Source organism: Schistocerca cancellata, chromosome 10, assembly GCF_023864275.1.
Source record: "Schistocerca cancellata isolate TAMUIC-IGC-003103 chromosome 10, iqSchCanc2.1, whole genome shotgun sequence".
NCBI classification, from domain to species: domain Eukaryota; kingdom Metazoa; phylum Arthropoda; class Insecta; order Orthoptera; family Acrididae; genus Schistocerca; species Schistocerca cancellata.
The window spans coordinates 61,633,571-61,645,751 of NC_064635.1; the positions used below are offsets into that span (position 1 = coordinate 61,633,571).

At 46.0% G+C, this 12,181-nt stretch overlaps 1 protein-coding gene across 2 annotated transcripts in view; it reads right to left on the minus strand.

Annotated features, from left to right (window-relative positions):
- The window catches only part of LOC126106677 (peroxidase-like), a 219,149-nt gene that overhangs the window by 187,187 nt on the left and 19,781 nt on the right, over positions 1-12,181 (minus strand). Inside the window, exon 1 of one of the 2 annotated variants that reach the window (XM_049913044.1) lies at positions 11,020-11,130. The exons of the other annotated variant lie outside the window; for it this stretch is intronic. The gene's annotated coding sequence lies outside the window, so the exon portion shown is untranslated. Of the gene's footprint in view, positions 1-11,019; positions 11,131-12,181 lie in introns of those variants that run through there. 2 annotated transcript variants of the gene reach the window in all.

Sequence of the window (12,181 nt, forward strand, 5' to 3'; positions counted from 1 at the left end):
CCCTGAGTCAACAGATGGGGACGTTTGCAAGAAGACAACCATCTGCACGAACAGTTCGACGACGTTTGCAGCAGCATGGACTATCAACTCGGAGACCGTGGCTGCGGTTACCCTTGACGCTGCATCACAGACAGGAGCGCCTGCGATGGTGTACTCGACGACGGACCTGGGTGCACGAACGGCAAAACGTCAGGTTCTCTTTACAGCATCATGATGGTCGCATCCCTGTTTGGCGACATCGCGGTGAACGCCCATTGGAAGCGTGTATTCGTTATCGCCATACTGGCGTGTCACCCGGCGTGATGGTATCGGGAGCCATTGATCACACGTCTCGGCCACCTCTTGTTCGCATTGACTGCACTTTGAACAGTGGACGTTACGACCCGTGGGTCTACCCTTCACTCGATCCTTGCGAAACCCTCCATTTCAGCGGGATAATTCACAACCGCATGTTGCATGTCCTGTACGGGCCTTTCTGGGTACAGAAAATGTTCGACTGCTGCCCTGAACAGCGCATTCTCCAGATCTCTCACCAATTGAAAACGTCTGGTCAATGGTGGCCGAGCAACTGGCTCGTTACAATACGCCAGTCAGTACTCTTGATGAACTGTGGTATCGTGTTGAAGCTGCATTGGCAGCTGTACCTGTACGCGCCATCCAAGCTCTGTTTGACTCAATGCTCAGGCGTATCAAGGCCGTTATTACGGCCAGAGGTGGTTGTTTTGGGTACTGATTTCTCAGGATCTACGCACCCAAATTGCGTGAAAATATAATGACATGTCAGTTCTAATATAATACATTTGTCCAATGAATACCCGTTTATCATCTGAATTTCTTCTTGGTGTAGCAATTTTAATGGCTAGTAGTGTAATTAAAAGGTAAACTTTCGAAACGCTGTAGAAATAACAGCACTGGTCAGAACGACATCAGATTGCAAAGGAATATTATCGGAGAAGGGGTAAAACGTATGTTAGAAGAAAAAAAGTGTGAAAACTGATCAATAGATGGCGCTGTATGTGTCATAATACGTAAATGAAAACACCTGTTATGCGCACGACCCATTGAAGTTGGTATAAACACGCCGGGTACACGGCTTTTCCTCCTTTCGCGTCTGCGACGTTCGCCATGACTGTCTCAATGCAGGATCGCGCTCTGGTTGTAAAGCTGTATTTCAAGAATGATCTCTGTGCACTGTTGCTGTGCAGAAGTCCCAGACACTGGAGCGTTGGAAAAAAGGCTTTGGTCCGATGACTGCCGTGAGTCTGGAGAAAATGATTCGGAAATTCGAAAAGACGGTTTCTTTTGATATGCAATCTGGTAGAGGGAGGAAACGAATTGATTCGACGTCAGTGGAAGCAGTGGCCACAGCAATGCAGGAGGAGACGACTGTTGGTGTGCAAACGTTTAGTACACGGAGAATTCCCCGGACGTTGGACATACCTGTGATCACGGTGCGTAAAATCCTACCGAGCATCCTTCTTTGCTATCCACTCAAAATTACGCATGTGCACGAGTTGCTCCCTGTTGACCTGCCAGCAAGAGAGACCTTTGCTTTAGAATTTCTTGCTCGCATGGGAGTGGACAATAGTTGGCTGTGGAAGATGTTGTGGAGAGACGAAGCCCACTTCCATCTGACAGGATATCTCAATACACAGAATTGTCGAGTATGCGCAACGGAAAATCCTCACGCAAATCAACCAGTATTACTTCATCCTGACAAGGTCACTGTGTGTCGTGGGTTTACGGCATCATTTATCAGAGGGTCATATTTTTTCGGAGAGACAGGCGCTTCCTGTCCTGTTACGTGCACCGTCACCGGTAAGCGCTATGAGTGTCTTTTGCGCTACCACGTCATTCCAGCTCTCCAACAGCGTGGATGTGCGGATGGGATCATTTTTATGCAAGATGGCGCACCTCCACACATTGTAAATCCAGTGAAGCAGCTGCTGAAGCACCATTTCGGAAATGTTAGAATTATCAGCCTTCATTTCCGTACAGCCTGGTCGTCCCTATCACCCGATCTTAATCCGTGTGACTTCTGGCTGTGGGGTGTCTGAAAGATGTTGTGTTCAGTGTTCCGATTGCAAAATTAGCTGCATTGAAGGCACGCGTTGCACAACACATTGTGAACGTAACCCCAGAAACACTTCGATCAGTTATGGAACATGCTGTTTCTCGATTTCAACTTTTTGCAGAAAACGGTGGACAGCATATTGAACATGTTTTGCGGCAGTCACACGGAAATTAATAATCCGATTTGATTTTTATTGATGCTTTTCATGCGGTTTATGGCCTCAGGACAGTTAAAAACCAATGTGATTGATCCTTTTTATGCGGTTTTTGCCCGCAGCACAATTTTAAAAACCGATTTTCCTATCCGATGTGATATGACCTTGCCGTCGTCAATGGGCTTGCGTAACTAACACTATCACACCTGTACACCCATGCACACTGAGTAGTACTGTTTGTTTAACGTCAAACGCACACCTTAGGCATTGTTGTATGATTCATTTGTCATTTATAGTCGACCACTATTAAACGCCGGCCGGTGTGGCCGTGCGGTTCTACGCACCTCAGTCTGGAACACGTGACCGCTACGGTCGCAGGTTCGAATCCTGCCTCGGGCATGGATGTGTGTGATGTCCTTAGGTTAGTTAGGTTTAAGTAGCTCTAAGTTCTAGGGGAATGATGACCACAGATGTTAAGTCCCATAGTGCTCAGAGCCATTTGAACCATTTGAACCACTATTAAATAATCATGCTTACAGCGCCATCTATTGGTACATTTTTCTTCTGGTATACATTTCCCCCCTTCTCCGTTAATTTTCCGTTGCAATTTGACGCCATTCTGACCAGTGGTGCTATTTCTACCGCGGTTTGAAAGTTTAATTGTAATCACCCTGCACACCTACGTGACTACTGTGCAGTTCACGCTTAATTGCCTGACAGAGGGCTCATCGAACCACTTTCGTACTGTTTATCTACTGTTCCTCTCTCTAACACCGTGCAGTAGAAATGAACAATTCAATCCTTCCGTGCGATCTGTGATTACTCTTCCTGATAGTTCTGATCCTCTAGTTATCTATACCTTATTGTCTCTGTACATTTAAATAACCCGTAAAAGATGGTCGTGCATATCTGTATCTTTCAACTCTACCGACAGTTTTGCTCTACGAACAGAGTCACGCGCTTTTGTCAAAGCTACAGCAACACGCCACCAACTTTAGCGCCGATGTCTACGGCGCCGTGGATCTCGTGGAGGACAGAGTGAGCCGAGTTTCGCGAGATCTCCGCTTGCGCAATGGGAGTTGTTTTTTTATAGGGGAGATTTTCCTTCTCCAAAAAAATCGTAATACCGGAGCATAAAACATGTTGCGTATCGGTGTTTGACGCTGTTTTATACGTGAATGTTTGATTCTTTAAACGCTCGAGGGGTCTACTGATTTCTACCGAAATTTATATGTGTGGATTATGATACGCAGGCAGGTGTTAGAGCACGAACCGAAAATTCCAAGGGATTGAGTGCCCTAGAAGAGCCTTCATTCCGCTTCGTGGGAGCATTCGGTAACTGCTAAGCGCCTTTTGTTACTACGAAACGGAACTGGAATGAGTGACGCAATGCAGCAGCTGGTAGGACGGAGCACACAGGATACACGTGTGAAAGTCGCGGAAAACCGCGAAGAAGGGAATGTCGCCACTTTTACTCTTTCCAGATGTCGGCAACATCTCTGTCCTCTGCTGGAAATAGCGCTTTGAAACCGATATAGTGGTACTCGGTCCTGAATGAACAGTAAACAATAATACACTGCTGACCATTAAAATTGCTATACCAAGAAGAAATGCAAATGATAAACGGGTATTCATTGGACAAATATATTATACTAGAACTGCCATGTGATTACATTTTCACTCAATTTTTCTGCTGTGTACCAACGTTTGCGTGATGCCGGGTCATTTTGCAGATTACCTGGGCAGGGACGCTGTCGCACGGTAAGAACGCTGCAATTTGAGGAAGCTGTCTTGCAGCATGTGGAGCGGGATCCTTCAATCAGCACTCGTGCAATTGCACGTAACATGGGGACGAATCAGACGAATATAAGAACAGTCCTTCGAGAGAAATTTTTACGTCCATTTCACATATAGCGTGTCCACAACCTTGAACCAGTTGATTATCCACCCAGAGCACAGTTTTCGCAGTGGTACCTAGAACAGTATGAAATGCATCCTACATTTCCATCCTGTATGTTGTTTACCGATGAAGCAACGTTCGGGCGTGATGGTGTCTTCAACATGCACAATTCGCATGGTTCAAATGGTTCAAATGGCTCTGAGCACTATGGGACTCAACTGCTGTGGTCATAAGTCCCCTAGAACTTAGAACTACTTAAACCGAACTAACCTAAGGACAGCACACAACACCCAGCCATCACGAGGCAGAGAAAATCCCTGACCCCGCCGGGAATCGAACCCGGGAACTCGGGCGTGGGAAGCGAGAACGCTACCGCACGACCACGAGATGCGGGCAATTCGCATGTTACTAGCGCTCATCAAGTGCGGTTCTTCGTTAATGTGTGGGTCGGTGTTGTTGAGAGCTGTTTAATTGGGCCGTATCTGCTACCTAGGCCATTAAATGGCAGGCACTATTACCATTTTCTCGCCAGAGCATTGCCATAATTGCTGGAAGACGTCCCGCTCCCTACAAGACAACGCATGTGGTTTCAACATGACGGGGCGCCGGCACATTTCAGTCGTCGTGTGCGTCGATTCCTGGACCGACGGTTCCCAGAAACGTGGATTGGCAGAGGTGGTCCTGTACCATGGCCTGCTCGATCCCCAGATATGTGCCCTCTGGACTTTTTTCTGTGGGGAGAGATGCGCAACCTTATTTACGCAACTCTTGTTGCCTCGCCGGCCGAAGTGGCCGTGCGGTTAAAGGCGCTGCAGTCTGGAACCGCAAGACCGCTACGGTCGCAGGTTCGAATCCTGCCTCGGGCATGGATGTTTGTGATGTCCTTAGGTTAGTTAGGTTTAACTAGTTCTAAGTTCTAGGGGACTAATGACCTCAGCAGTTGAGTCCCATAGTGCTCAGAGCCATTTGAACCATTTCTTGTTGCCTCAGAAGAGGATCTGGTTGCCCGGATAGTAGCAGCAGCAGGAGCAAATCAGGATACTCCTGGGGTTTTTGCCCGTGTCAGACAGAACATGATCCGACGGTGTAACCTTTGTTTACGTGTCAATGGAGGCATTTTTGAAAATTTGGCCGGTCGTGGTGGCGAAGCGGTTCTAAGCGCTTCAGTCCGGAACCGCGCGACTGCTACGGTCGCAGGTTCGAATGCTGCCTCGGGCATGGATTTGTGTGCTGTTCTTAGGTTAGTTAGGTTTAAGTAGTTCTAAGTTCTAGGGGGCTGATGACCTCAGATGTTAAGTGCCATAGTGCTCAGAGCCATTTGAAACATTTTTGAAAATTTACTGTAATTGAAATTGGGTTGTGTTAATGTGTTACCTCTTGGTCATAAAAAAATAGGAAAGTGTTTGTTGGTTTAATTAATTTTCCGCCAGAGAAATCTTCCTCTACCGGCTTAAATACTCCTCATAGGAAAAAATGGCATTACGGAAAAATATTTGTTTTCATGTCCCCTACAACCTCCCAGAGGTTGTCGGTTTAAATACTTTTCACCCTGTATAAAAGCTTTCTAGAGCTTCACGCAATCTTTAATGCAGACGCGTTGCTCCTCTGTCTCTGCCATCTCGAAATTCTTTGAGACACAACGTTCTTCACAATACAGCACTGGACAATAACTGACAGACATACAACAATGAAACTTCCGCTAGTTACACTTTAAACACGAGCATGTGCAGCCGGCGTGGGAGGCCGAGTGGTTCTAGGAGCTACAGTCTGGAACCGAGTTACCTCTACGGTCGCAGGTTCGAATCCTGCCTCGGGCATGGATGTGTGTGATGTCCTTAAGTTAGTTAGGTATAAGTAGTTCTCAGTTCTATGGGACTGATGACCTTCGAAGTTAAGTGCTCAGAGCCATTTGAACCATTTGAGCATGTGCAGGGATGCAAACCGCATTTCGCTCCAATAAACCATTATGAATGTTCCGGAACTTTTTTGAATAGACTTCGTACATCAAATGCTCTTATTTTTTACCCTGTTCGGATAATTCATTTGTAGATTTTTGGTCTTAGACTATATTTTTATTTTTCTCGTGCTTTCTGAACAAAACTTGAAATTAAAAAACTAAAAAAAGGCGGTCAGAAGTTTTATGAAATGTTTCGTCTAGAAGTAATAAACAAAATACACTGAAGCGCCAAAGAAACTGGTACAGGCACGCGTACTCAAACACAGAGATATGTAAACGGACAGAATACGGCGCTGCGATCGGCAACGCATATTTGAGACAAAAAGTGTTTGGAGCAGTTGTTAGATCAGTTACTGCTGCTGCAATGGCAGGTTATTGAGATTTAAGTGAGTTTGAACGTGGTGTTACACGCAGCGCACGAGCGATGGTCCGCAGCATCTCTGAGGTAGAAAGATTTTCCCGTCCGACCATTTCACGAGTGTACTGTGAATATCAGGAATTCGGTAAAACATCAAATCTCCGACATCGCTGGAGACGGAAAAAGATCGTGCTAGAGCGGACTTAACGACGACGGAAGAGAATGGTTCAACGTGACAGAAGTGCAGCCCTTCCGCAAATTACTGCAATCTTCAATGGTGGACTCTCAACACGTGTCATCGTGCGAATCATTCAAGCAGACATCATCGATATGGTCTTTCGGAGACCAAGACGCACTCGTGTACTCTTGATGACTGCATGACACAAAGCTTCAGGCCTCGCGTGGGCCCATCAACACCAACATTGGAGTGTTGATGACTGGAAACATGTACGGTTTCAAATTGTATCGAGCGGATGGACGTGTACGGGTATGGAGACAACCTCATGAATCCCTGAACACTGCATGTCAGCAGGGGACTGTTGAAGCTGGCGGAGGCTCTGTAATGGTGTGGGGCGTGTGCAGTTGCAGTGATACTACTCTGACAGGTGAGAAGTACGTAAGCATCCTGTTTGAATTGCAGCATTCATTCGTGTCCATTGTGTATTCCAACGGACTTGGGCAATTCCAGTACGACAATGTGACACCCCAAACGTCCAGAATTGCTACAGAGTGGCACAAGGAACACCGTTCTGTGTTTAAACACTTCCGCTGGCCACCAAACACCCCAGAAATGAACACTGAGCATATCTGGAATACCTTCCAACGCGCTGTTCAGAAGAGATCTACACCCCATTGTACTCTTACGGATTTATGGACAGCCCTGTAAGTTTTAAGGTCTCAATTCCCTCGAGCTCTGCTTCAGACATTAGTCGAGTCGATGCGGCGTCATGTTGCGGAACTTCTGCGTGCTCGCGGGGGCCGTACACGATATTACGTAGGTGTACCAGTTTGTTTGGTTCTTCAGTGTAGATAAGAGAAACATTTGATGCGTCTCGTTTACTGTATACGACTTGGAGCATCATTCCAACATTCCTCAAATGGTTTTTCAAATCTAGTTTATTTATTGCTTTTAGACAAACCATGGTGGTTCATGGTGTGGGTTCCTGTAGTCATGTCCTAGTTCATGAACCACGGGCAACGTATGAGTGGCCAAGTAAGTGGTCCCGACAGTCGGGATACCGGTTACTTCGGAATAAGGCTGGGCATCTCGGACATATTCTGAGTCGTGGTCACCTTTGTGCTCATACGGCAAAGACTACCAAATCCACCGGTTAGTCCCTCAGCCGTTAGGGATAAAACCCAATGGGACTCGGGGCAAGTAAGGCTAGCAACCTGCTTCCCTGGTACTTTAAATATGATGCTGGCAACAACCAGAGCAAAATGCCTCGGACCTTTGGAGGTGACGGAGTCCCACCTCTAACTGACAAATCAGGGACTCCTAAGATACGACTTGGCAAACAAATGGTAATGAGATGGGGAGCTATTAATATCAGTGGGGGCTACTCTGGGAAGAAGGTAGAGCTGGCAGAGGCTGCAAGTAAGATGGGGCTGGACGTTTTAGCTGTTAGTGACATTCGGGTAAGGGGTGAGAAAGAAGAGGAAGTGGGAGAATACAAGGTCTACCTGTCAGGAGTCAAAGCAGGAATAGCACAATGGGGTGTAGGGCTTTACATCAGGAAAGAAATGGAACCCAGCGTAGTTGCAATAAGGTATGTGAACGAACGACTGATGTGGATAGATTTGACAGTGTCTAGCAAGAAAATTAGGATTGTGTCAGTATATTCGCATTGTGAAGGGACAGATCAAGATAAGATGGATAGTTTTTATGAGGCACTCAGTGATGTAGTTGTTAGAGTAAAGGACAAGGACAGTGTTCTGCTCATGGGTGATTTTAACGCCAGGATTGGAAATCGAACAGAAGGGTATGAAAAGGTTATGGGTAAATTTGGAGAGGATATGGAGGCCAACAGGAACGGGAAACAACTCTTGGATTGCTGTGCCAGTATGGGCTTAGTAATCACAAACTCCTTTTTTAAACATAAGAACATTCACCGGTATACTTGGGAAGGCAGGGGAACCAGATCTGTCATTGACTATATAATAACAGATCAGGAATTCAGGAAGGCTGTGAGGGACACACGTGTATTCAAGGGATTCTTTGATGACACTGATCATTATTTAATCTGCAGTGAAATTGGGATTGTGAGGCCGAAAGTGCAGGAGGTCAGGTCCATATGTAGGAGGATAAGAGTGGAGAAACTTCAGGATAAGGAAATCAGGCACAAGTACATAACAGCGATCTCAGAAAGGTACCAGTTAGTTGAATGTAGTCAATTACAGTCATTGGAAAAGGAATGGACAAGGTACAGGGACACAGTACTAGAAGTGGCTAAAGAATGTCTTGGAACAGTAGTGTGTAAAAGTAGGATGAAGCAAACAGCTTGGTGGAATGATACAGTCAAGGCAGCCTGTAAAAGGAAAAAGAAGGCGTATCAAAAATGGCTACATACCAGAACCCAGGTAGACAGAGAAAGTTATGTTGAAGAAAGAAACAAAGCCAAACAGATAATTGCAGCATCCAAGAAGAAATCGTGGGAAGACTTTGGAAACAGGTTGGAGACTATGGGTCAAGCTGCTGGAAAACCATTCTGGAGTGTAATTAGCAGTCTTCGAAAGGGAGGTAAGAAGGAAATGGCAAGTATTTTGGACAGGTCAGGAAAACTGCTGGTGAATCCTGTGGATGCCTTGGGCAGATGGAGGGAATATTTTGAAGAGTTGCTCAATGTAGGTGAAAATGCGATCAGTAATGTTTCAGATTTCGAGGTAGAATGGGATAGGAATGATGATGGAAATAGGATCACATTTGAGGAAGTGGAAAAAATGGTCAATAGATTGCAGTGCAATAAAGCGGCTGGGGTGGATGAAATTAAGTCGGAACTCATCAAATACAGTGGAATGTCAGGTCTTCAATGGCTACACAGGATAATTGAAATGGCCTGGGAGTCGGGACAGGTTACATCAGACTGGACAAAAGCAGTAATCACACCAATCTTTAAACATGGAAACAGAAAAGATTGTAACAACTACAGAGGTATCTCTTTAATCAGCGTTGTGGGTAAAATATTCTCAGGTATTGTTGAAAGGAAAGTGCGAGTATTAGTTGCGGACCAATTAGATGAAAATCAGTGTGGGTTTAGGCCTCTTAGAGGTTGTCAGGACCAGATCTTTAGCTTACGGCAAATAATGGAGAAGTGTTATGAGTGGAACAGGGAATTGTATCTATGCTTTATAGATCTAGAAAAGGCATATGACCGGGTTCCTAGGAGGAAGTTATTGTCTGTTCTACAAGATTATAGGAGGCAAACTTTTGCAAGCAATTAAAGGTCTTTACATGGATAGTCAGGCAGCAGTTAGAGTTGACGGTAAATTGAGTTCATGGTTCAGAGTAGTTTCAGGGGTAAGACAAGGCTGGAACCTGTCTCCACTGTTGTTCATATTATTTATGGATCATATGTTGAAAACAATAGACTGGCGGAGTGAGATTAAGATATGTGAACACAAAATAAGCAGTCTTGCATATGCGGATGACTTAGTTGTGATGGCAGATTCGATTGAAAGCTTGCAAAGTAATATTTCAGAGCTAGATCAGAAATGTAAGGACTATGGTATGAAGATTAGCATCTCCAAAACGAAAGTAATGTCAGTGGGAAAGAAATATAAACGGATGGAATGCCAAATAGGAGGAACAAAGTTAGAACAGGTGGACGGTTTCAAGTACTTAGGATGCATATTCTCACAGGATGGCAGCATAGTGAAAGAACTGGAAGCGAGGTGTAGCAAAGCTAATGCAGTGAGCGCTCAGCTACGATCTACTCTCTTCTGCAAGAAGGAAGTCAGTACCGAGACTAAGTTATCTGTGCACCGTTCAATCTTTCGACCAACTTTGTTGTATGGGAACGAAAGCTGGGTGGATTCAGGTTACCTTATCAACAAGGTTGAGGTTACGGATATGAAAGTAGCTAGGATGATTGCAGGTACTAGTAGATGGGAACAATGGCAGGAGGGTGTCCACAATGAAGAAATCAAAGAAAAACTGGGAATGAACTCTATAGATGTAGCAGTCAGGGCGAACAGGCTTAGATGGTGGGGTCATGTTACACGCATGGGAGAAACAAGGTTACCCAAGAGACTCATGGATTCAGCAGTAGAGGGTAGGAGGAGTCGGGGCAGACCGAGGAGAAGGTACCTGGATTCGGTTAAGAATGATTTTGAAGTAATAGGTTTAACTTCAGAAGAGGCACCAATGTTAGCACTGAATAGGGGATCATGGAGGAACTGTATAAGGGGGGGCTATGCTCCAGACTGAACACTGAAAGGCATAATCAGTCTTAGATGATGATGATGATGATGATGATGAGACAAACCATTTCACAAAACATTTTACCATATTTCTTCCAAATAAATTTTACATGTAATAATTATTCTAACGAAAGTGAGGTAACAGCGCCTGGCTTACCTGTGATGCTCAGCCGGCCAACGCTCAGTCACTACGACAGTGGGAATGTCCTGCGCCTCAGTTTTTAAAACATCAGCGCTATGTCGAGGCCTATCTAATCAGGGGGGACAGACTCCTGGACTCGGGAAACTGGCCGCGATTGGCGAGGTGGTCACACCTGTCGGGTGCCCCCACCCACCACCACGGGGCACCGGCAGACCCCGAAACGCGGGAAACTGCCGGCGGGAACGCCCCTTGGTAATCAGCAAGGACTGCGCAGGAAGGCAAACGAATTAGCGGCAGAAAAAAAGTGAGACAAAACGCCCGCGGCGGGACAAAAAGTTACTGCCGTCCGGCGGGTATGTACAGTGTTGGCAGCGGTACCTATTGTGCGCTTGATTTAAGACGTCCCGGAAAAGCGGGCGACCGGTCCGAATACCGGCTGCGGCGATAACGTCACTTCCTCCACATTTGTCTCAGAGACAGGTTCTAGCGGAGGGCAGGCACTTGTCCATTTCACGTCCAGTCGGCAATTCATTCCGCGTGACGGAGTGCGCATATCGTTCCAGTAAATAAAAAGAGCAGGGTGTTACCCACGTGGCGTATGTGTCCAGTACTGATGAGAGACACTGACCGGCAAAGGCCGCACGACAAGGTGAAGGCCGAAAATATTGTTCAAATCCAGGATTTTTTTTATCTCCGTACCGGAATTTAGTAAAAAATGGTTGAAATGGCTCTGAGCACTATGGGACTTAACAGCTGTGGTCAGCAGTCTCCTAGAACTTAGAACTACTTAAACCTAACTAACCTAAGGACATCACACACATCCATGCCCGAGGCAGGATTCGAACCTGCGACCGTAGCAGTCGTACGGTTCCGGACTGCGCGCCTAGAACCGCGAGACCACTGCGGCCGGCCCGGAATTTAGTAGAGAAATGCAATTTCCTGAAATGAACAAAGCATACTTTGAAGTTATCATTGGTATTTTTTACTGAAAAATATTAATATCTTGACTGTGACTTTTTCCAGCCGGATGGAGTGGCCGTGCGGTTCTAGGCGCTACAGTCTGGAACCGCGTGACCGCTACGGTCGCAGGTTCGAATCCTGCCTCGGGCATGGATGTGTGTGATGTCCTTAGGTTAGTTAGGTTTAAGTAGTGCTAAGTTCTAGGAGACTGATGACC